Here is a 23,847-nt window from a genome sequence, read left to right on the forward strand (position 1 = left end):
CTCGGCACCTTCGGAACCGGCGTGAAGGTCGGTTCCGACCTCGATGGGGACCTGGAACGGTGACGTTTCCGAGTCGGATCCGACGTTGGTGCCAAGGGCTTGCGACCCGACGCGGAACTCGCAGTCCCCTTCGGATCCGGGGTTAACTGCCGGGCTTGGCGACGATCCGGGAAGCGGGAACGCGAAGCGGACGCGGCCTTCTGGGACCCCTTCTCAGGGGGGGTGTTACCCGTCCCACCAGCCGGTGGCGGTCCCTCCGGGGTAACGGGAGCCCCCGAAACCCGCATCGCCCATCTCCACAGTAAGGCGTTCAGCCTATTAGCCCTCTCAGCCCTGGCCTTCGGAGTGAACCGTTGGCAGTGCTCACACTTCCCGACGATGTGTCCCTCGCCGAGACACTCGAGGCAAACGGCGTGACCGTCCGTCCTCGTCATCTTAGTGGAGCAGTTGGAGCAGCGCTTGAACAGCGACTTCTCAGACATCTTCGCAGGATCCTCACAGGAAAAAATTTCCTCACAAGCGGACAGCTAGATCTTTACCGGTCGGCGGCAAAGAAGAAACTGAGGGGAAAGGGGGCGACGTCGCCCAATGTCGCTCGGGCGGGAAACGGCCGCGCATGCGCATTGGGTCGGACGTGCGCCCCCTCGTGGACGTTTGCTAGAAAGAAAAATCCGGTCGGCAGGCCTGCGCAGGCGCAGTCCCATGTGGGGCTGCACAGAAGACGGACAGTGAATCATAATGATATGTTTATTAGCAGTTTAAAGGAAAAACTGCAGCAGGAGAATTCTGCTTCCCACATAGGCTAACAACTTACTGCATTCATGTCTACAGTGACCAAATTAGAGATGAAGTGCTATTTAACTTGCAGGCTGTTAACATCAATGAGCACTAGGATGAAGTATAAATTTGCTAAAGATTTGCAGTAAGGACCCTGACAGCAGCCAATTTAATGAAAGTTTGTGTGTGAAGGATTTCTTGCCCTGTGGCCCCCTTTTTGAGTAGACACATAAGACATCCTTTAAAAAGATGGGTATGGACTTTAGCTAAAGCCCATCATTCAGCCCCAGGGGGGACGCAAAGTGGCTATAACATTTTATACCTTTCCATTCCATCCATACAATAACTCTGCAAAGCAAACAAGGCCGAGAGAATGCAATGGACCTAAGGCCACAGTGAAGCCCTTCAGGCAGAATGGCATTTTAATCTGGATTTCCCAGATCCTAGTCCAATGCTCTAATCGCTATACCAAACTGGCTCTTGTCAGAAAATGATGTCATACAGGAATGACCCCAGAGACAGGATGAACACAATTGCAACAAGAACTTTCATCTTGCAATGGCAATTATAATGCTGTTGAGTGTGTATCATGTTAGTCTCAGGTTATTAAATCTAGAGCAGTTTCAGTCCAGGCTCTACTTAGGTCTGTGAAACTGGTTGAAGGACTGCAAGGGAAGGCCTGTGGTAGGCCTTTTTTTTCTTTGTTTCTGATTAATAAAGTTACTCTGTGTTGACTAAAACAGCCCCTCTGCACATTCCTAAATGACTGCTGAATTTTACAGCAATGAGATGAGAACCGTGAACAGAGCCAGCACCATTTCTGGGAAGAAAAAAGCACTGGGCTTAGAGGAGCAGGTTTATCATATCTGTTAAAACAGAAATATCTGAGGATCCCCAATAATTACATTAATGGTTCTAGGCTGCTATGTCACAGTGTTAGCTGTATTAACTCCTGCCTCCAGAGACTGCACCTTTGAACCAAGGACAGCCTAGGAGAAGGAGGGATTTCTTGAGTCAGGCAGGCACATTTCCAAAGGCCTTAGGAAAAAGCCTCTCAGCCTCGGATCCCAGACTGAGACCTCTATGTGTCTCCCCTCAGAGCTGACACAGCCAAGGGAGTGGAAGGCCTATCCAGGCTGACAGGTAGCCAAAGCCTTTAAAAAAAAGAATCTCCCAGCCTTGGAACTAGGGTTGCCAGCTCCACATTGGGAAATTCCTGGAGATCTGGGAGGGGGGGTGAAACCTGGAGAAAGTGGGGTTTGGGGAGGGAAAGGACCTTGGCATGCCATAAGTCCATGCCATAAGTCCACCTCCCAAAGTAGCCATTTTCTCCAGGTGAACTGATCTCTGTGGCCTGGAGACCAATTGCAATTCTGGGAGATCTCCATCCACTACCTGGAGGCTGGCAACCCTACTTGGAACCCAGAGAGGTTGTTATTCAGGCTGGCAGGCAGAGAAAGCCTTTAGAAATGGGGGTGGAAAGCCACCTCCAAACTGAAAGATCTGTTATACTAGGCCTCCAGGGGTCTCCTCTCATAGCTTTCACAGTCAAGGAGGGGACAGGCCTTTATCCAGGCAGGTAATTAAGCAAAGCTTTGGGGAAAGAGACTTGGAATCATGGGCTCTGTCAGGCCACATTTCCAGGCTTATTCCTTCAGAACTGAGGGGGCATGTGCCTTTAATCAGGCTGATACAAACCCAGAGTCTTGGAGAAAAAGGCCACACCTCTGGATTTAGCCCTTGGCAATCAAGGGTGCCAGTGAAGCAATCAGGCTGGCACGATGCCACAGACTTGGCGAAAGAGCAATTGTGAGGAGGCTCTGACAGGCCAAACTTCTGGACTTAGCCTTTGGTAACCAACGATGCCAGGGAGGGAGCAGGTGCTTTTAATCAGGGTGGTGTTTTCCAGTATTTTAAAGAGGCCTTTCTTAAGTCATAACAATGAAAAACAGAAACTCTTTTTCTTTAAATGTAGTTTTAGACTTCAGTAGAATAATTGATGATTAAAAACTTTTAAGAGAAAGAATTCTCCTCAGCCTTAAGGATGAGGTGAGTGAAAAGCAGAGAACAGCAATGGAGATCTTCTCTCAGTTGCAGCAAAAATAGAATAGTGCCCCTCCTCCTGGTCATGTGATATTTTTGGCAGAAAAGCACCAAAGGGCAGAGGGATGCTCCAAAACTTCTAGAAAACTCTGGAAATCTTCTCCATGGCTGGCTTATACATCTTCAGTGCACCCCTTATATGGGACTGCAGAGAAGCCATTAAGATATTGGTACCCTTCCCTCAAGACTCTGGCTAGACTATTAGAATCTTCTCTTTGTGGGCAACTGGGAAGTTGCCTTAATGTACTACAAGAAGTATTTGACCATATCCTATAAATAAGAAAAAGTCTCCCCAGCCTTGAGGAAGAAACGTGGAGATAAGGAACAGCAATGGAGGTCCTCTGTCCTTGGTGGCAAAGAGAGAGATGGGGGAATAGGCACTCTCCATCCCAGTGATATAGTGGCTGCAGTGAGAAGTTGCCAAAGGAAGTAGGAGCAGCTGTAATCTTCCATAAACTTTGGACATTTTCTCTGCAGCCAGTCTGCAGAAAAGTCATGAATAATATGTTATGAAGTTATGAAAAGTCATAAAGAATATGTTACTGTTACTTGCTGGAGAAGAAAAACTCTCTTCCTTATCTACTGTTCTTTCCAGGTATTGTAGGGGAAACTTTACCTACATGTCCCTTTCTTTGTAATAACTCAGTTAGCATTGCTTTTCTTCCCTAGAGAAAAAGAGGTTGCATTTTTCTTTCCTTCATCAAAAACAATATGCGCACAGTGAGTGGAGTGAGACGGTATATGCTACACATTTTGATTTTTAAGTGATATTAACAAATTGCTGCATTCCCACTTTTAAGCTAGTCCTGATACAAGTTAAACACAGTAAAATTGACACAATCTTCTTTTTTCACATTTTCCCACCCAGCAGTAAGGAGACTTACTCTATAGGAACGCTATAGAGGAAGATGACATTTTAGCACACATAATAGTGAAGGGACAATTAGATAACAGAGAGGAGCAGTGTTATTATCACCAAACATATCAGAAAACATGTCCCAAACCAAAGGAAGCAACAGTGCTATGTGACTTTACACATGAAAAGATTACTTCATAATTGCAATGGAGGCTTCAACATTGCTTTAACCAGCTCTCCAGAAAAAATAGGAATACAACACTTTGGAAAAAGTGTCTGGATTTTAAAGAATAAATGAGAATATAAACAGACCAAATAAAAAGGCTAGGCTGCATCCACAATCTGCCTTCTCCTTCTATCAGGCTTCAGCATGGGTGTGGCTGTACAGAGCGCCAGTGAGCCTGAACTCCAGCTCCCAGGTGCAGACAGGGACAAGACAGGTTCCAGCTCTGTGGAAGGAGGGGAGGTATGCATCATCCTTGCTCCCTCTCAACCACGCAGGCCTGCTCAACCTGTCGAGCTCCCTTCCACCTCTGCTTCTTGCTTCCAGCCCTCATCCTCTTGTCCTCTCTCTTCACTCACATACTCTCCACTCCTTCATAACCCACCCCATCCTCTAGGTGGACTTCCCTTATAACCCTTCACCCATTTCTGGTTCCACCTGCTAGCCACGCCCCCCAGCACTCTAGCCATGGCCCAGGCTGTCCTAGGCATCCACACCTGGGGTTGCTCTGCTGGCTGCTCTGGCCAGCCATACCTGTGCCTTCTTTGCTGGCTGCCGGACTCTCTTTGCTGATTGCCTCAGGCAGTCCAACCTGAGGCTGCCTTGCTCCCAGCCTCACCTGGTCCTTGCTACTCCCTTCCACCCTGCTTGCAAGTTGGGGTGTGGCCCTGTGCTGCCTCTGCTGCCTTTCTTCTCCTGCCAGTAAGATTGCTGTCTGGCTGGTTGATGGCTGGCCGTCCCTGTCTCCTGTGCCTTCTCCCTCTGGTCTGGTCCCCTCTCTTGCTGTCCTCACTCTCCCTGCCTGGGCTCTTATCGTCCCACCAAAGGGTGGGGCTAGCTGGTTTCCACCTGCTCCATCTGATGCTCTGCAGCTTGGGTGCTTCTTTCCCCCCCTCTGCTGCTGGCCTGTTCAGGACCTGGGTGACTGTCTCACGTATGCCAGCATCCATGCCATTGTGTTGTGTTCTGCAAGCATCCATGCCATTGTTGTGTTCTGCATTTTATACTGAGAGTGATATAAGCATCCATGCCACTATTGTGTTCTGCATCTTACACTGCATCTTAAACCCATGCTGATATAATGTCAAAGTTAACTACGGTATCTTATGCATTTTATATAAGTCACCTGAGGGTGTCTAGACTGCTAATACTAATTTCCAGAGGAGCAAGTGGCCTCTTTGTTATCTCTAAGAAATATGCGCTTTTACTTCTGAGTGGCCTTGGACAGGAGCTGCAGCTGTATACTGAAATGTATCATTTTCACAGGAGAGAATGATTCCACTCTGCACTTTGTCTTGACTAAACTAATTTGTTCCCATGTAACTTTTTGGGTTTTTGCACCTGAATGCAAAAGGTAGGAGAACGTCCCCTGTATCAGTAGTCCTATTGTTTGAATAATCACTTCTGCCAACTTCTACCTATGAGTGCATACCTGAACTGAACAGATCTCTAAATAAAGTTTCTTCAACCAATGCACCTGCCTGCTTGTGAGGGGCTTGGGGATCTAACTGCCAGGGACTGCCACCCTAGGACTGCCACCCTAGGTGTCATGTCTGAGCCCCATCCATGTCAATGCTAATACTGAACCACTGCTAATGCTGTACCTTAATGTCATTTTGGAAATGCTTTAACCATCGCTATCGTTTCACAAGCATCCTGAGAACACAGCTGTCTTATCTCCTTCCTTTGAAGCTCCCAGAAGTGACCTTGCACTGTCTGAAATGTTACAGTTTAATCTTATGCCTTTTGTCCTGTCTAGGCTGATGTATAAACCCTGGAAGAAATTCCCAGAACATTTCCTGTGCAAACCTGTGGTTTAGTTGGGAGGGGGGAATGATTGTTTATTTAGAGATGTACTTTCTTCAAGTTTCTATTCCTGTCAAGGAACATGTACTACTTAGATGCTTTCTTGCTTCTGAGTAATCCTATGGACATATATATGGAAATGATTTGATTTCTGAATAAAACCATTTAACCAAGAGCTTGGACTTCTTGTTGCAATGGTACAGGGATCTGACTACCATATCCTGTCACCCACAGCCTGACATTTTGACAGGAATCCTTCTTTTTCTTCTGTACCTGTAACCTTTGGAGAATGGCTACCAGCTTCACATCGTCAGAGCCAGACCCAGGATTAATAGCGCCAGAGGACCCTACTTCCCACCCAGTCCTGCATCTAGGGTCAGGTGCAGATGCTGGAAGCACTCCTACAGAGCTGGGGGCAATCCCCAGGAGAGGGATCACCCATCTTACATGAACAACTTTACCAACTCCCAGACAATGGGCACCCTGGACCCGGGAGAAGAAAGAGATGGAGAGGAGCGCTGTTTGGTCACTGCCTGAATGAGACAGGAGTACCTAACATCTCGATGGAACCGCAGCTGACCTCCATCCTGGAGAATGAACCGGGGATCGAGCCCATGGGGGAACCTTTGTTAGGAACATCCCAAACCACTTCCAGGAGAGAAGTAGCGAATATAGCCGCAAGTGGATTAGATCTATGGTGGGATGACGAGCTGGGACATTATGTAAGCCTCCCCTTGCAAAAGGAGTTATTTGCCATGGGGTTTGGAGCCCCCTTCGGATCTCCCTCCAGAAAGAGGCCTCGAATTGCGAAGGGATCACCAATGATGGAAAAACTTTTGCCAAGGAAGCTTATTCCTCACCCGATACTCACCAGAACTGGATGATAGGATGGATTTGAGAGAGGAGAATCGTTTGGATTATCTCAGTGAACAGCTCCAGGTGATGAGATACGACCTGCTGGCGTTAACAGGACTTACCAGGGGTTGGATGAGAGACATGGTGGATGCCCAATGTTCCCTAGCCCCAGCAAATTTACAAATGACGGGGGACACTGAACTAACCCCTGATAATGCTGCAGAGTACCGTGGATTTACAATTGACTCACTAAATAGGTGGGAAATGGGGGCTGCAGCTGGGCCAAGCAACCAGGATTGGGGCCAGACACCGTAGCTACCTACGCCACAGGAGATGGCAACACAATCGGTGCTGGGGGATGTACAAATACAGGGGGACCTTGGATTACCCCCTGGCAACTGGCAGAGACCCCAGGATTACATAAGCAATGATGGTACCTACATCCTGCCGGTGGGACCGGTTTTACAACTGCTGCCAGAGGAACAAGGGAGAGCTCCACAGATTGGCCAAGAACCAATAAATGCAGTGGGAACAACGTCTTCAGAAAGGGGAAGACCAGTTTTAGTAACTCCTGAACACTTTATGAAAGCTCGTGATTCTCCCAACTGCAGCTTCCAATAGTCACAGAAATAGGGGGATCTGGGAGATCCACGCATGCGCTAGCTACGAGAAGACGTGCCTCTGACCTGCTCCACCAAGTTAAAAGATTTATGGCCCTAAAGGGATACTAAAAGGTAATAAATCGCTCGGGAGAGTTAAAAGGGTGCCTCTGATAAAGAGAAGAAAGATAGCTGGAACGCTAAAGGGAAAGGAAAAATAACTTAGAGAAAACAGCAGCTGGGCATGCGACCAGAGTGTCCTGCTGCAAGCTAATTATAGCTATATACAGACTAAACAACCAAATCATGGCTCGAAGCATCCGAGAATTGTCAGAACAGCTAACTAAATTTGAAGATAGAGTGACAAAAGACCTAGAAACCTTGAAAAAAGATACTGAATGGATAGCACAGGAGATGGGCGCAGTGAAAGAGATGGCTGAAGAGGCAAAGAAAAAAGCCGACATTAATGAGAGAAGGATAAATGAGTTGGCAAAGAACTTAGCAAGGCAGTCAGATCGTCAAAGACGGAGGAACATGATTATATCTGGTATTTGTGAAGAGATAACACCAAGGCAATTAGAAGAAGTACTTTGTCAGTGGTTCAAAGAAAATGGCGCCCAGGTGGAGCGGGAGGAGATTGAAAGAGCGCATAGGCTGTTTAGAAAACAAAGAGGAGGAGAACCCAGACAGGTGATAATTGCTTTTGCAAGAGAAAAATTAAAAGATGAAGTCTTTAAAGTCCTTAGGACGGTTAAGGACCTGAAGTTCAAAGGAAATAAAAGTTTTGTGAGCCATGACTTCAGTCAGGGTGCATTGCAGGAAAAAAGGTTGCTGAAGCCTTATGCACAAAGACTTCATAATGAAGAGATTGACTTTACATGGGGTTACCCAATAACCCTGATTGTGTTCCGAGATGATAAGAGATATAGAGTCAGGAATCCAACAGAGGCGATTAAAATGCTTAACGAGCTGGGACTGGACGCCAGCAATTTGGAAGAGGATGATATGGACCAGGTGAGTAACGCAGATGCTGGGGACGGATCATCAAAGTCAAGCAGCTCCAAGCAGCCAAGAATAAACTTCCAAGACGAAAGAAGTTAAAGGGAAGTAACCACCCTATTTGGGCCAAATCTAACTAATGCTATAGAAGAATGAGGTGGGGGAGGGGGGAGGATGCGGGATCTCCAGAATGTGGAGAGAAGGGGTGGAAAACCGCAGAAGAAATTCTCTTTCACAAGGGAGGGGGGATGGGATTGGGGAAATAACAGAATAAAGGCTAATAACCTTCGGCTACGGGGGCGGGGCATGAAGTCATCCAAGGATCATGGCTAGATTAATTAAAATACTTTCACTGAATGTGAATGGCTTATCTTCAAATCGTAAGTGATATAGGCTAGGTAAGATGGCAAGAGAAGAAGCCATTAACCTAATGTGTATCCAGGAAACACACAAAGCTAAAAGGGATTCCATATCACTTCTTAATAACCCAGGGTGGATAACCCTTGCTGAATCTAGAGGGACCAATAAAGCAAGGGGGGTAGCAATATTAGCTACTAAAAATTTGAATGTAGAGGTAGTAGATAAGCTGGAAGATAAAGATGGTAGATATGTATTAGTTAGAGGTAAAATAAATAAAACATACTTTACAATCCTAAACTTATATGCACCCAATAGAGGTCAAAAGGGTTTTTTAAATAAAGTAATTAAAAAGGCTAAAAAATTTGCTCAAGAAGACTTAATAGTAACAGGAGATTTTAATATGGACATCATAAAATATGGGGAAAGTACCGTAGATAAATGGGGATTAAAGGAAGTATATGATGCATGTGGTCAAAAACCCACTCCTACCTTCTTCTCAAATAGGTTTAGAACCTATTCCTGTATAGATTTCATTCTAGTTAAGGAATCAAGAACACTCTCTGTTGAAGCGGTTCAGACTTACCCAATTTGGATTTCGGACCATGCCTCAATAAGGGTGGAGGTGGACTTGAAGATGGATCAGAGTATGAGACCTTGGAGATATAATAACTTAGTAATGGCAAAAAAAGAGGATAAGGATTATATAGGAAAACAGATTAAATTATACTTTAAGGAAAACCGGAATACAGTAGCTACCAACACGCTGTGGGATGCAGCGAAACCAGTAATAAGAGGTTATTGTATAAGGAAATAAATAGACATTAAAAGGGAGTGGTACCAAAACAGACAAAGGAAGATTCAGGAATTGGAAATGCTTCAACAACAACAAATGAGGAGGTATAACCCACAGGTGCAGATCCAAATAAAAGAATTACAAAAGGAATTAGATAAGCTAGAGGCCATAACATTATGGAAAAAGGAAACATTAATTAAAAATGAATATTGGAGAAGTAGTATAAAATCAACCCAAAGACTAGTCAAATATCTAAGGAATAGAAAAGAGAAATAAAGTGTGAAGAAAATAAGAGAAGGACCCAACATACTGAGGGACCCGAAAGAAATTAGGGAGGCTTTCGCAAGATTCTATCAAAATTTATATGCAGGAAAGAGAATGGCAAAGTTCGAGGAAAAAATACAGTCTATAGTTACACAGGAAGATAGACTAAAGTTAGAAAAGGATATAACAGTACAGGAAATAGTTGAGGTAATTAAAGAACTAAAAAGGGGGAATTCTCCGGGGCAAGACGGTTTCACTGCAGAGTTTTATAAGGAAATGGTAGGAGTATTAGCACCTGAACTTCAGATACTTTTTAATGCTATAATGAAGGGGGAACAAGCCCCAAACTCGTGGAGAAAGGTGGAAATAGTGGTGATCCCTAAGCCTCAAAAAGACCCAGAAGTAATTACGTCATATAGGCCAATTAGCCTATTGAATCAGGACTACAAGATTTTTGTTAAAATACTAGCAAACAGATTAAAAGAGGTGATACCAAAAATAGTGAAGGGAGACCAATATGGGTTTATTAAGGGAAGGAATATAGGCCATCCAATTAGAAACATCCTCAACATAATAGAACAAGGCCAGAGAAAAAAGCTTGGCCTTCTTAAGCTAGATGTGTATAAGGCCTTTGACACGCTCTCACATGAATATATTTGGAAGATTATGGACGGATATGGGATAGGTGAAAACTTTAAGTATGTTATACAAGAAGTATATAAAGGAGGGAAGGCAGTAGTAAAAGTGAATGGAGAGCATTCGAAGGAGTTTAGTATACAGAGAGGAGTAAGGCAGGGATGCCCCCTTTCCCCATATCTTTTTATAATGGGTATGGAGATACTAGCGGATAGAATAAGAAACAATGGTAGAATAGATGGATATTGTATTGGAAAAGAGGAGCTAAAGATTAATCTGTTCGCTGATGACATAATGGTAACACTGACAAACCCTAAAGAGGGAATTAGAGAAATAAGAACCATATTGGATGACTTTGAAGCATATTCAGGACTGAAGGTGAATATGGATAAATCCGAAATTATGTACTTCAATGTTGATAAGGCAGAGAGGAGAGAAATAGCAAGGATGACAGGAATGGGGCTAGGAGTAAAGAAAATAAAATATTTAGGGATCGAGAGTTGGAAAAATTTGAGTAAAACAGGAGAAGGGAACTTTAAAAAGTTTTGGAAGAAGATTAGTAAGGACATGATAAGATGGGCCAATAAGAACTTGAGTATTTCAAATAAAATTAGAGTGGTTAAGATGTTTTTAATCTCAAAAATGATGTACTTATTCCAAACACTCCCAATAGAGTTGAATATAAAACAGCTAGAAAAATGGAATGGGGCAATTAGAGAGTGGATTTTTGGAAGTAAAAAATCCAGAGTTCAACAGAAGTTCATATATAACCCGCAGAACGTAATGGGGTGGGGTATACCTAACATAATAAATTATTATGAAGCCTTCAGTATTAAAGCACTTATAGATATAGAACAGGATATAGACCAGAAATGGGTTAGATTGGAAAATGAGCTAAACCAGGGAGTAGGGAGGTTTGGTATTTTTACAAGAGAGGTGAACAAGGAATATGTCAAAGCAAGGGGGCCTAGGAAAACGGTACTGAAGGTTTGGAAGAAATGGCAACCGATTTGGTTAAGTAAACCTTCCGATTGGGCCCCAATAGAAAGTATATATGAGGAAGCTAATGACCCGCATTGGTGGGAAGTACTTAAAGAAAAAGGCTTTACTAGAGTAAGGGACATGTATGATGAAGGAGGTCAACTTAAACCCCTGCAAACGATAATAGAGACAACAGGAAAACAATATTGGTTGAAACTGACGGGATTATATAGTGTAATAAATGCAGAGAAGTTAGCCGTGTTAGTCTGTGGTAGCAAAATCAAAAAGAGTCCAGTCTCTGTATCAGGCATCTGACGAAGAGAACTTGATTCTCGAAAGCTTATGCTAAAATAAAATTGGTTAGTCTTAAAGGTGCTACTGGACTCTTTTTGATATAGTGTAATAAGAAAGCAACAGCAAAAGGGGGGAAGGTGCTTGGAGGAGATTGCAGAAGTATTGTATAAAGAGAAGAGGAAGACAAGTAAAGGGCTAGTTGGTAAGATATATAAAATAATGACCACCAACGAGGACTCAATAATTAAAAGTCTTCAGGAGAAATGGCATAGAGAAGGGCTGACCTCAGAAATAACTTTAAAAAAATTAATGGCAGGGGTGAAAAAGATTAAAATGGATAAGTTTAGAGAAATGGAGCTGAAATATTTCACGAAATGGTACAGTACACCAGCCCAATTAGCCAATATGGTACAGGGGATGAGTTCGAACTGTTGGCACTGTAACCAGGCTAAAGGCTGGTATTTGCATATGTGGTGGGAATGCGCTAGAGTGCAGACATTTTGGAAGAAAGTATTGGATAGGATAAAAGACAGGGGTATCAATACCAATAGATAACAATCTAATGACACTGGGTACCCTAAAGACTGAGAAAATAGAGAGTAAATATCAAGAGGTTCTCAAAGCTATGGTATTAGCCGGGAAAGCTGTGATAGTATTGGGATGGAAAAATGAGAACAAATGGACTATGGAGAATTGGAACAATTATCTCTTTGAATTTGTACAATCAGATATTGTGGCTTTATTTACTGAAGAGAAGACCTGGGAGGAAAAGAAGAGTTCGATTAATAAGAAGTGGTCACCTTATTTTGACTGGATCATGGAGGAAGAAGCCAAGAAGGATATTAACTGGAAACTTTGGACCTTGTGCCTGTGGCTGAAGCAATGACAGAAGAAGATTAGGGGAGGGAAGGGAGGGAGGGGAGGGTAAGGAAAAAGGAAACCTGTGTAACAATACCAGGAAGTTTACTTTGTAAAAATTTGTGTTAAAATAAAAGGAACAGGTATTTTAAAAAAAAGAAATAGGGGGATCTGTTCCACCATAGTGACTGCCTTTAACATACCCTCCCAGGGAGTAGGAATGGGTCCATCTGGGGGAGCACAGCCTATGAGGGTTCCGCCTACTACAGCAAGCACAGGAGCACTGGTTGCCGCCATAGGGATGAGGGTGCCCCAAACTGGCTCACCACAAGGAACCCCTATCGTCCCAATGGGGGCAGGAGTACAAATGGGCCACCTGCAACCAAGAGGTCCCACAATATACCCCCCTCAAAGAGCACCGGGAACTCAAGCACAAGTCATTCACCCACAGCACAGAGGGGTGCCTCAAGCCACTTTGATGGTATATGGAGCAAATGGAGCTTATTCCATTCATGGCACAGAGACACATTCAGCCACCCCCCCAGAGCGGCCCCAATCCAGCAGCCAGCAGGGCATCAAGAAGCAGGAGCTCCCGGGGCGGGACTGCCACAAGGATGGTTCAAATTGGAGGCCAAGTTTGATGGAAACCCCAGAAACTTGGGATTTTTTATAGTATAAGCTATGGAGTTTTTCCAAGATTGGGGACATTTGTTTCCTACGGAACACCGTAGGGTGAGCCATTTAGGCTCCTGACTAGGGGGCCTGGCAGCCAAGTGGTATGTAACTTTACATAATATGGGAGCACCCGAGCTGTATGACTTAAATGCTTTTATATATGCGCTAAGAGCCCAATTTGAAGACCCATTAGAGGGGGAAAGGGCTCGAACAAAGCTCAGAACCATAAGACGGGTCCAGATCCATTAGAGAATTTGCTGCTGAATTCAGGCAATTAGCCACCAAAGTTCAGAGCTAGCATGTAGGAGTTAAAATTGAACTTTTCCGAAATGGACTGAATGCTGACCTGCTAGATTGAGCATTAATGCAAGACGATCCACAGACTTTATTAGGCTGGATCCAACTAGCATGTGAGGTCAAAAATAGAACCCAAGTAGTGAAACTTGTAAGAATGCAACAACATGCAGGGCCAAGGAGGCCAACCACCGCAGACAGGGGACGTATCCCATGGGGGCTGAGAACCCCCCTCTCTGTAACTGGGAGAGAAGTACGATGGAGAAAAGGACTATGTCTAAAATGTGGGAGTGTTGGACATTTTGCAGCACAATGCTCCATACGACCGACGCAGGGGGGAAGAGGCCAAAGCGCACCCAAACCCACAGCCCCCCATAAACTGCTGGGTTGAAAGCTGGCCCCAAAGCATGGGAGGCCAGAAACCAGCTTGGATGCTGATGAGAGTCCCAGAAATACCGAGGAACCCACACAAAAAGAAGCAGAGGAGGATTTTACTCCACCGTTGGGAAACGAGACAGACCTGCCGTGAAAAGGCCCCGACAGCAGGTCTCTAAAGAACCTGAACCACCAAAGGTGGGAGAAAGAGGGGCCATACTGTTTATGCCCGTGATGTTACTGAATCCATAAAAGGGAACTCATGATCGGGTGCAAGCACTAATAGATTCCGGATGTTCCCGGGACCTAATATCGCCAGCCCTAGTCACAGGACTAGGACTGGAACTAGTAAAATTCAAAGACCCTATAGTATTTGAGCAAATGGACAGGTCTAGTATGAATCCAGGACCCTATAAAACTGAACCAACCCCAATGGGCAGGGGTACTCATTGGGAGAATAGAACATATATAGTCAGTGATGTAGCCGAATATTCCTTGGTACTGGGAAGTCGTTGGCTATGGGACCATGACCTGTACATCAAATGGTCCGCTGAATGGTGATTTTTAAAGGAGATCATTGTGCAAAACATGCATGGACTCAAGTGTGTGGGTGGGAGGAACCCTCCCTGTTAGAAACTGTGTTATTGACCACTGAGGAGTAAAAAACCATTCCCCCCAAATATCAAGATTTAAAACAAGTGTTTGATGAAAAAGAAGCGGATGAGCTTCCCCCTCATAGAGGTATGGACTGTACTATTGAACTTATTCCAGGGGGAAAGTTGCCTAAAGGAAAATTGTACTCTATGAGCCCAGCGGAAAGAAAGGAGCTGAGAGAGTTCATTGATAAAAACCTGGAGCGGGGATTCATCCACCCTGCTAGCTCCACCCATGCGGCACCTGTGTTATTCCTCAAAAAGAAAGATGGGGGGCTGAGACTGTGTACTGATTACCATGGAATAAATGCTGTAGCCATGTCAACTGCTTACCCCCTCCCTTTGATCAGAGACTTACTCAGTGTGGTGGCACAAGGGAAAAAAATTTCAAAGCTGGATCTGAAAGACGCTTACTTCCGGATCAGAATAAGGGAGGGGGATGAATGGAAAACTGCCTTCAATACCCTGATAGGGCAATTCGAATATCTTGTAATGCCTTTCAGCCTACAGGGGGCGCCAGGTGTGTTCATGAATTTAATTAATGAAGTGCTGCATGAATACCTGTACAAAGGTGTGGTTGTTTATCTAGATGATGTGCTGATTTATTCTGTTGATAAAGAATCACATGTGGGACTGGTCAGAAAGGTGCTGATCGCTTTAAAGAAGCACAAGCTGCCTGTAAAATTGTCTAAATGTAAGTTCCACAAGGAGGAACTGGATTTCTTGGGGTACTGGATCTCACATCAAGGACCTAAAATGGACCTGGCAAAAATCCAAGCTTTAGTGAGGTGGGAACCACCCAAAACAAGAAGGCAATTGCAATCGTTTCTAGGGTTCGCTAACTTTTACAGACCCTTCATAAAGAACTTTGCTCAAATCGCTCCCCTCCCCTCCAGACTTGCTAAAAACCAAGGGGAAGGGAACACAAGGCAAAACCCCTAGTGTTAAATTGATTTGGACTAAAGAATGTCAGGAAGCGTTTGAAAAGCTGAAAAAACTCTTTGTGTCAGAACCGATTCTACAACACCCAGATGAGAACCAAAAATTTGTGGTCCATGTTGATGATAGTGACACCACTGTGGGGGGTTCTCCTACAACCAAATAAAGAGGAGAAATTGTATCCCTGTGCATATATTTCCAAAAAACTCTGAGATTGAATGCAATTGGAGCGTATGGGAGAATCTTTTGCGGTAAAATTTGCACTCACAACCTGGTGGCATTTGTTAGAGGGGGTTACAATTCCTTTTGAAGTATGGACTGATCACAAAAACTTAGAAGCGTTATGTACTCCCCGTAGACTGAACGCCAAAGAGTTACGGTGGGCAGCATTTTTTCCCAAATTCAGCTTCATGTTGAAGTACCTCCCTGGCCGATCAAATTTCCTAGCAGATGCACTTTCACACATGCCCCAACATGACAGCCAGAAGGAGGAGATAATTGATACAGTTTTCTCATCAGCTCAATTGGGAGGAGCGGTGACGACACACAGCCAAGCTGCAAAAACACAAAGCAGTACGAAACCTGATCTCTCAGAATGGGGAGAGAGACCAAACACTGAGACTGAAAGGGGGGGGGGGAAGTATGCCCAAAGCCGAACTGAAACAGAAAGGAGATGGGCACTGGTACAGAAGAGGCAAATTATACGTCCCAACCAATTTAAGGAAAGAAATCTTACAACAGTGTCATGATGTCAAGACAGGTGAACGTTTTGGGTACCTAAAACCCTACACAGTACAAAGACAGTTTTGGTGGTCAGCGATGAGAAAAGATGTTTCTCAATATATATCCTCCTATGTGTATAATGGGAAAATCTAGGAGGGAAAAAACCCCTGGACTCTTGCAACCCTTAGAAACCCCTCCTAGACCGTGGGCCGTAATTTCAATGGACTTCATCACTGACCTCCCCCCCTTAAAGGGACACACAGTCTTTTTAGTGGTGGTAGATCTGTTTTCAAAACAGGCTCATTTTATTCCTTGTACTACAATCCCTACAGCCAAGAAACTAGCCAGCCTGTTCATAATACACATGGTCAAACTACACTCCTTTCCTAATAAGGTAATATCTGACAGAGGTCCACAGTTCGTTGCCAATTTCTGGTGGGAGCTTCTCAAAGTTGCTGGGATTGAACAAGGAATTAGCTCCACCTACCATCCCGAGAGCGACGGACAATCAGAACACACAAATCAAGTGCTAGAACAGTCCCTAAGATGCTACATTAACTATCAGCAAGATGATTGGATTGATTTTCTCGATTTTGCCGAATATGCATATAACAACTCAATACACAGCTCTACAGGAGCCACCCCTTTTAAAATAGTACATGGATATGAGGGAAACGCCTTGCCTTTTGCTGCAACCCCTGAATCCCAACGACCAGGATTATCTAGAGGAATGGTGGACTAATTTAACTTCCCAATGGAGAATCATCCAAAAGACTTTGGATAAAGCAAAAGAGGACTATAAGAAATTTCCTGACAAAAACCGCTCTGAACAATGGAAACTACAACCAGGAGACTTTGCATACATTTCCATCAAAAACATTAACGGAGAGCAACCTAGTAAAAAATTAGGGTGGAGATTTTTAGGACATTTTCCTATAAAGAAATTAATCAACAAAGTAACTGTAGAAATTGAACGCCCCAAGAATTTAAAACAAATCCACCCAGTATTTCACTTTAGCCTCCTGAAAAAGGCTCCACCACCTGATCAATGGCATCCCGAACGTGGGGCCCCACACCCAATGCTGGTGGATGGACATATTCATTATGAGAATCCTGGATTCTAAAATAAAATAAAACAAACTTTTTTACCTAGTCAGGTAGAAAGACTTTGATGAATCTTATAAGGAGTGGGTAGAACAATCCCACATGAATGCACCTAGACTTGTTTCAAACTTCCATAAGCGATATCCCTATAAGCCTGGCCCTTGAAGGGAAGGGTTGTCTTTAGGGGAGCAGAATGTCATGTCTGAGCCCCATCCATGCCAATGCTAATACTGAACCACTGCTAATGCTGTACCTTAATGTCATTTTGTAAATGCTTTAACCATCGTTTTCGTTTCACAAGCATCCTGAGAATACAGCTGTCTTATCTCCTTCCTTTGAAGCTCCCAGAAGCGACCTTGCACTATCTGAAATGTTACAGTTTAATCTTATGCCTTTTGTCTTGTCTAGGCTGATGTATAAACCCTGGAAGAAATTCCCAGAACATTTCCTGTGCAAACCAGTGGTTTAGTTGGGAGGGGGGAATGATTGGGTATTTAGAGATGCACTTTCTTCAAGTTTCTATTCCTGTCAAGGAACATGTACTGCTTAGATGCTTTCTTGCTTCTGAGTAATCCTATGGACATATATATGGAAATGATTTGATTTCTGAATAAAACCATTTAACAAAGAACTGGACTTCTTGTTGCAATGGTACAGGGATCTGTCTACCATATCCTGTCACCCATAGTCTGACACTAGTACTGCCACTGTGGGGTTCCGGTTCCAGCTGGCTTGCGCGGAGATTAGCTCCTGGCTCATTAGAAAGTTTTTAATCTATCTTGCTTGTTATTTTACTACGATTTTATCTAGTTTTTTATAACCTTGCTCCCAAAGTTGTCCCTCGCTGAGCCAGGGGTATCTTGAGCTATTATTAGTATCTCCGTGGCTTTTTTTCCCTCTTATTTTTTATAACTGATTCTCTCGGAGGAAATCCTGCTTCCCTCTGCTGGATATTCAGTAGCTGTTTTCTGCTGGTGTCTCCTTCGCAAGACTGCGAACTTAGGCTTATTTTATTTTTTAGTTCGTTTTATCCTAATTTATTAGTGGCAGCTGAGGGAAACTCCCCTCTTAATGACTTCTGGGCATGCTACCAATTAAACGTAGGAGAAGGTGTGAGGAGAGCTTGTTCTTGCCAGCTGCAAAGCAGCCCAAAATAAATGATTTCTTCTGCAACTCTGTGGATACAGACAACTCCCCAAGCAAAAATGACCCCGTCATATGCAGTGGAGATTTCTAACAGATATTCTGTTCTCGAAACTAGCTTTGAAGAAGTGGTGGCAAATACCCACACCAATTCCAAAGTGGAAGCGAGAAAGGAGGGAACCACCCAAACAGAGACTGACACAAGCTTGGGAGGAAGTGGCTCTCCTCCTGTGGATTCTTTGCTTCCTCTAACAGTGAGGACCATGGACTGTTTATTTATTAGCATTCAGGATTTAAGAGTTCAAATTAAGCAGCTTATCGCTGCAGTGGCGAAACTCTCTTCCTGCATCCTGCGTGACCAGGCTAAAGCACCAGACGGAGCTGCTGGTGAGCAATGTGTGCAAAGCAATGAGCAGACCCATTTCGATCCCCAAATAGACAACATCAGTGTCTGTAATGACTCCAACAAAAACACATTCCATCTAATATACCAACCGCGGAGAATCGCTTTAACAATTAGAGGTGGATATGGTTCTGTTCCTAGCTGGCTAACTACTTCCCAAGCTAAGAAACATCTCGCCGCTGTTCTTAAATTGAAGCAAGTTGACATTGATCTTAGTGAGGTGAAAGTCCTTGATGCTCAACAGCAATTCCAAAGAGTTATCCTCTCCTTTGCCCCTCATAAACTACCGGCACTGCTGCTAAAGAAGAGATCGGTCCTCTGTAAGATGGGAATTTTCCCTGTTCATGTCTTCCGGAATCTCACAGTAGTTCCTCTATTTACTAAGAAACGTGCTAAATGTGCACCTCCTCTCAAAGCATTAACTGCTTTGCCCAAGCCTGCTGAAATCTCTCATATTAATCTGATTTCCTGGGAAGAAACAACTACTGATAACTCAATAATGCAAATGGACTCTAAGGTTCTTTGTACTCAATCCCGTAGCCAAGTTTGTTTGTCTTCTTCGGATTTTAACGATTTTAATGATTTTTTAACATTGACTCCTTTAGTGAAAGGTGTGAATGACGAAGTGCTATCCTCATTTGGAACTCTTGCAACCGACAATCAACAATCTGTCTTAGATAGATTAAATCTCACTAGTTACAAACCTAAAGAGGTTAAAGACTCTGCTCTGTTTGGATATTAACGCTAATAATATATCCCACCCAACATCCTTAGTAGATCCAATTAAAGTGATTACGGAGACTATTCCATCTAATTCTTCTACTCAGATAGTGTGCAAAGACCCCGCCCCGTCACCAAGAGGGGCAGAATCGGCGGACTCCGAAGTCCTACTAATGGAGCTGGGTGGATCCACGTTGGAAGCCCGGGTTGTTTCATCCACCCAGGAGCATTCGAAGTCTCCTTCTCTCGGACTTATTCCTCAAGCTGTAGTAAACGGTTGCATTTGCCCCAATGATCTTCCACACTTGAATACAATCTCTGAATCCGATTGACTATCTGACAGCTATGATCATCCCAGGAACCAGCAGAGAAGGATCCAGCTTATTTCCTGGAACATTGTAGGACAAGCTAATAAGTAGGGGGACTCTGATTTTTTGAATTTTTTGTCGACATTTGATATGATTTTTTTTCAGGAAACCTGGTCTCCAAGTAGCATTTATGTTAATGGTTTTTCTTCCTTTTCACTTCCTGCTAAGAGGCTAAATCGGAAGGGGCGTTATATGGGTGGGCTTTATGACTTATTTAAGAATGCCACTAAATTATCTGTCACCCAATTGGAGCCTTGCCCTCCCTTTGCCCAGGCTTTTCACATCCCTTTTAAAGATTTCCAGCTGATTATCGTCAATGTTTATATGCCCCCTTGTCAAGACAATAATATGCTCAGAGTTCATTGGAATTCGCTGAAAGATTATCTCTCTAATTACTCTATTAAATTCCCTGAGGCCTCCTTCCTTCTTGTGGGAGATTTCAATGCTAGAATAGGCAGTGACAATGAACAAATTGGCTCTGTGTTGCATTGGAATGAGGATGAGCATACCCCTCTTCCCTTCCTTTTGCCCAGACAGTCAAGGGATGTATTATTTAATCAGGCTGGGCGCTGCCTGATTGATCTATGTTCTCAAAATAATTTTTTAATACTCAATGGCTCCCCTCAATATACTGCCTCTGGCAACTATACCTTTATCTCCCCTAGAGGAAACAGTGTTGTTGATTATGTGATTTCATTGCTTGACCTGAGTGAGTGTATTATGGATTTCTCAATAGGTCTAAGGACCGAGAGTGACCATCTTCCTATTTCTTTGTCCCTTCGGACAGATCACGAGATAGTTAACCAATGCATCCCCTGTACTATGAAATCTAACTTGCCCCAGTACAAAAAAATAAGCTGCTGACCCTCTTCCCGGGAACAGATCTCCCTTTGGATGTCTAGCTTCCAGGGCTCTGAGTTAAGACGCAGCTTAATCGAAGCTGAGTCATGGGAAAAGGCATTTTTAGCCTACAATTCTATAATTAATAATATGTCCTCCTATGCCAAACCAATGACTTCTAATAACCAAATCATCTCTCCAAATGCTTGGTTTGATACAGAATGTTTGCTTTTTAAAAGCAAACTTAGACAATATTTTCGTCAGTCTCAGATGAGATCCTCTGCCTACTCCCCCACCCTGTTTTTTAAGCTTAAAAAGGAATATGGTCATTTGTTAGCACAAAAAAAACATGCTTTCTATTTGAAAAAATGGGCTAAACTTTTTGATGCTGTCCGAATTAATGATAATCGAGCATTTTGGCTATTGGCCAGTAAACTTAATTCCTCAACTGGTGTTGCCCCCATTAGCGCTATTCCTTCGGCCAGATGGTTTTCTTATTATAACGACCTATTTAATGAGTCCTCTGCCTTAGACTTGAATAATTTTGGATTAATCCCTTCTGATATCCCCAGTTGGCCCCCAGTTTCCCAAGATGAAATTGTTGATCTCATTGGATCCCTTAAATCTAACAAGGCCCCTGGTTTGGATGGGCTCCCAGTGGAGATATTGAAAGATAACATTGACTGGTGGTCGTGAGCTCTTGCCCACCTGTTTACCTTGATTGATTGGTACGGTATCCTCCCTAATTCTTGGCTGAGTGCTGTTGTAGTCCCCTTTTTAAAAAAGGGGGATCCCAATAATATTGACAACTACAGACCGATCAGTTTACTGTCCGTACTAGGGAAGCTATATGCCAAACATCTTCTTATCAAATTATCCAAATGGATGGCAGATTGTAATCTCCCAGGACGTGAACAAATTGGCTTCATAGCGAATCAATCCACGTTAGACCATTGCTCCACTCTAGCTTTTTTAGCTGAAAAGTACTCTCGCCATCTGCGTGGCAAACTCTATGCAGCTTTTGTTGACCTACGTAAAGCTTTTGACTCTGTTCATAGATCTTTATTATGGGATAAACTCCTAGAACTGGGGATTGATATGCGCCTTTTATTTTTGATTCGGAAATTACATACGTCCAATTTTTGCCAAGTAAGATTTGATGGGAAAGGGTCTCTCACTAAGGACATACCTGTCTCTAAAGGAGTCAAGCAAGGGTGCGTTCTTGCCCCCTCCCTTTTTAACCTTTTTATCTCTGATGTATTGTCGAAGGCTTTCACGGCCGGAGAACGATGGTTGTTGTGGGTTTTCCGGGCTGTATTGCCGTGGTCTTGGCATTGTAGTTCCTGACGTTTCGCCAGCAGCTGTGGCTGGCATCTTCAGAGGTGTAGCACCAAAAGACAGAGATCTCTGTCTTTTTATCTCTGACTTGCCTTCTTGTTTGGATAGGATTAATGGTCACCCCCCCTAAATTAAATTCGGCTGCAGTGCCAGTTCTGCTTTATGCAGATGATACGGTTATCCTTTCCTTTACAAGAATTGGCCTTATTCGTCTCTTATCCGAGTTTAATGCATATTGCTCTCGGAACTTTCTTTCTATTAATTTTGACAAGACAAAAATTTTGGTTTTCTCTAAATCTTGGAAATGCAACCGCTGGCTAATAGCGAAAAAAGAAATACAGCAGGTAAAATACTTAGGAGTGCTATTCCATTACAACCTGAGTTGGTGCCCACATAGAGAGCACTCCCTAAGTTTAGCTAAGAATAAGACTGCAGCCTTGATTTCTTTTTTTTTCTCAAAAGGGCAATCAATTTGTCCCAGAAGTGCTTAAGATTTTTCAAGCAACAGTTATTTCTTGACTGTTGTACGGAATTCCTATTTGGATACAGTCCTTTACTAAAAGAATCGAGCGTATTTACTCTGTCTTTCTGCGTAGGATCCTTGGTTTATCCAATTCAGTGTCATTGTTTACCCTCTGTAAGGAATTGGATCTGCACCTGATAGAATCTCGGGCCTGGATCACTACAATTAAATTTTGGCTCCATCTTCATTTTTGATCCTCCCCTACCAGATTAATGGCTCAACTTCTAACTGATCCCTTTATTTCGGATTGGTCACAGGCTGTAGTGGAAAAGATTGGTTCCTTAGGAATCAACTTGGAACCTTTATATAATAGTGGTGAGGTGGCAGTTCTGCAGGTGGTCAAGAGGAGAATTTGGGATATTGAGGTGCAGACTATTAATGCCGGCAGCTCCGGAGTCTGCTCCCCTCATTCACTGTCCCTCTATTCCTCGCATACCACCATGGCGGCGTATATTGTTGATCTGATGAACCCAGTGTTTAGGAGGGTTTTTATGTTAGCGAGGTTCAATCTTTTTCCCTCAGCAGTGGTCACAGGCAGATACGGGGGTATTCCGTATAGGGATAGACTGTGTGACTGTACTCTGAGGGAACCTGATTCAATCTCACATATTCTTTTTTGCTGCCCCAAATATTCTGTTATGCGTAGTTTACTGATTCGTCCCCTTTTTTCTGTGCAGAGGGATTTCTTGGATAAGGATCTAAAATTTTTCTTAGCAGACAAGAGTCCAGTAATAACTCTGCCCGTTGCTGAATTCTTGGCTTATGTGTGGAAGTCAAGGGTAATATTTTATAAAGCCTCTTACAACTGTGCTGTATCTCGAGATAATTTTGCTGTTTGGGGACACGATTGTGCTGCCCTATGAATTTATTCTACAACACCTCTTCTGTTACGTCTGTATTATTTATGCCAATAAAGGTCGTTGCTGTGTGTTACTGTCACTGTTGTGGCCGCTGGGCAGCTGCCTCCTGTCCCCTCCTCCCGGTAAGTCCGGGGGCTGAGCTGCAGACCCCAGACACCTTCTGCCTGTGTGGGTAGTACCATTATCTATGGAGTTACGTAGGGACCCACCTGGAAGAATGGTTTTGTCATCTGCTATTGTAATTAATTCCTTTCTCCCCATAAACAAAATCATTTCTAATGTTGCTGAAAAATAGCTTCAGTAAAAGTACATTCATAAAGTTTATCCATTTGTTTCAATATGAAAAATAGAATTCCCAGCACTTACTACATTATTCTATGTGTTTAACCAGAGGTAAGAAAGCATTTTGGCCCAAGAGCCTAAAAAGGGGCAACGTCTATCCGCAACTAGAACAAAAGAGGGTTTTTGGTCTGGTCCAGTTTAAA

The 23,847-nt window shown here is 43.6% G+C and overlaps 1 protein-coding gene across 1 annotated transcript in view; it reads right to left on the minus strand.

The window, feature by feature from the left end:
* The window catches only part of LOC129323476 (sodium/hydrogen exchanger 10-like), a 430,138-nt gene that overhangs the window by 321,478 nt on the left and 84,813 nt on the right, over positions 1-23,847 (minus strand). The gene's annotated exons all lie outside the window — the stretch shown is intronic.

Source organism: Eublepharis macularius, chromosome 2 (genome assembly GCF_028583425.1).
Source record: "Eublepharis macularius isolate TG4126 chromosome 2, MPM_Emac_v1.0, whole genome shotgun sequence".
Lineage (NCBI taxonomy): Eukaryota > Metazoa > Chordata > Lepidosauria > Squamata > Eublepharidae > Eublepharis > Eublepharis macularius.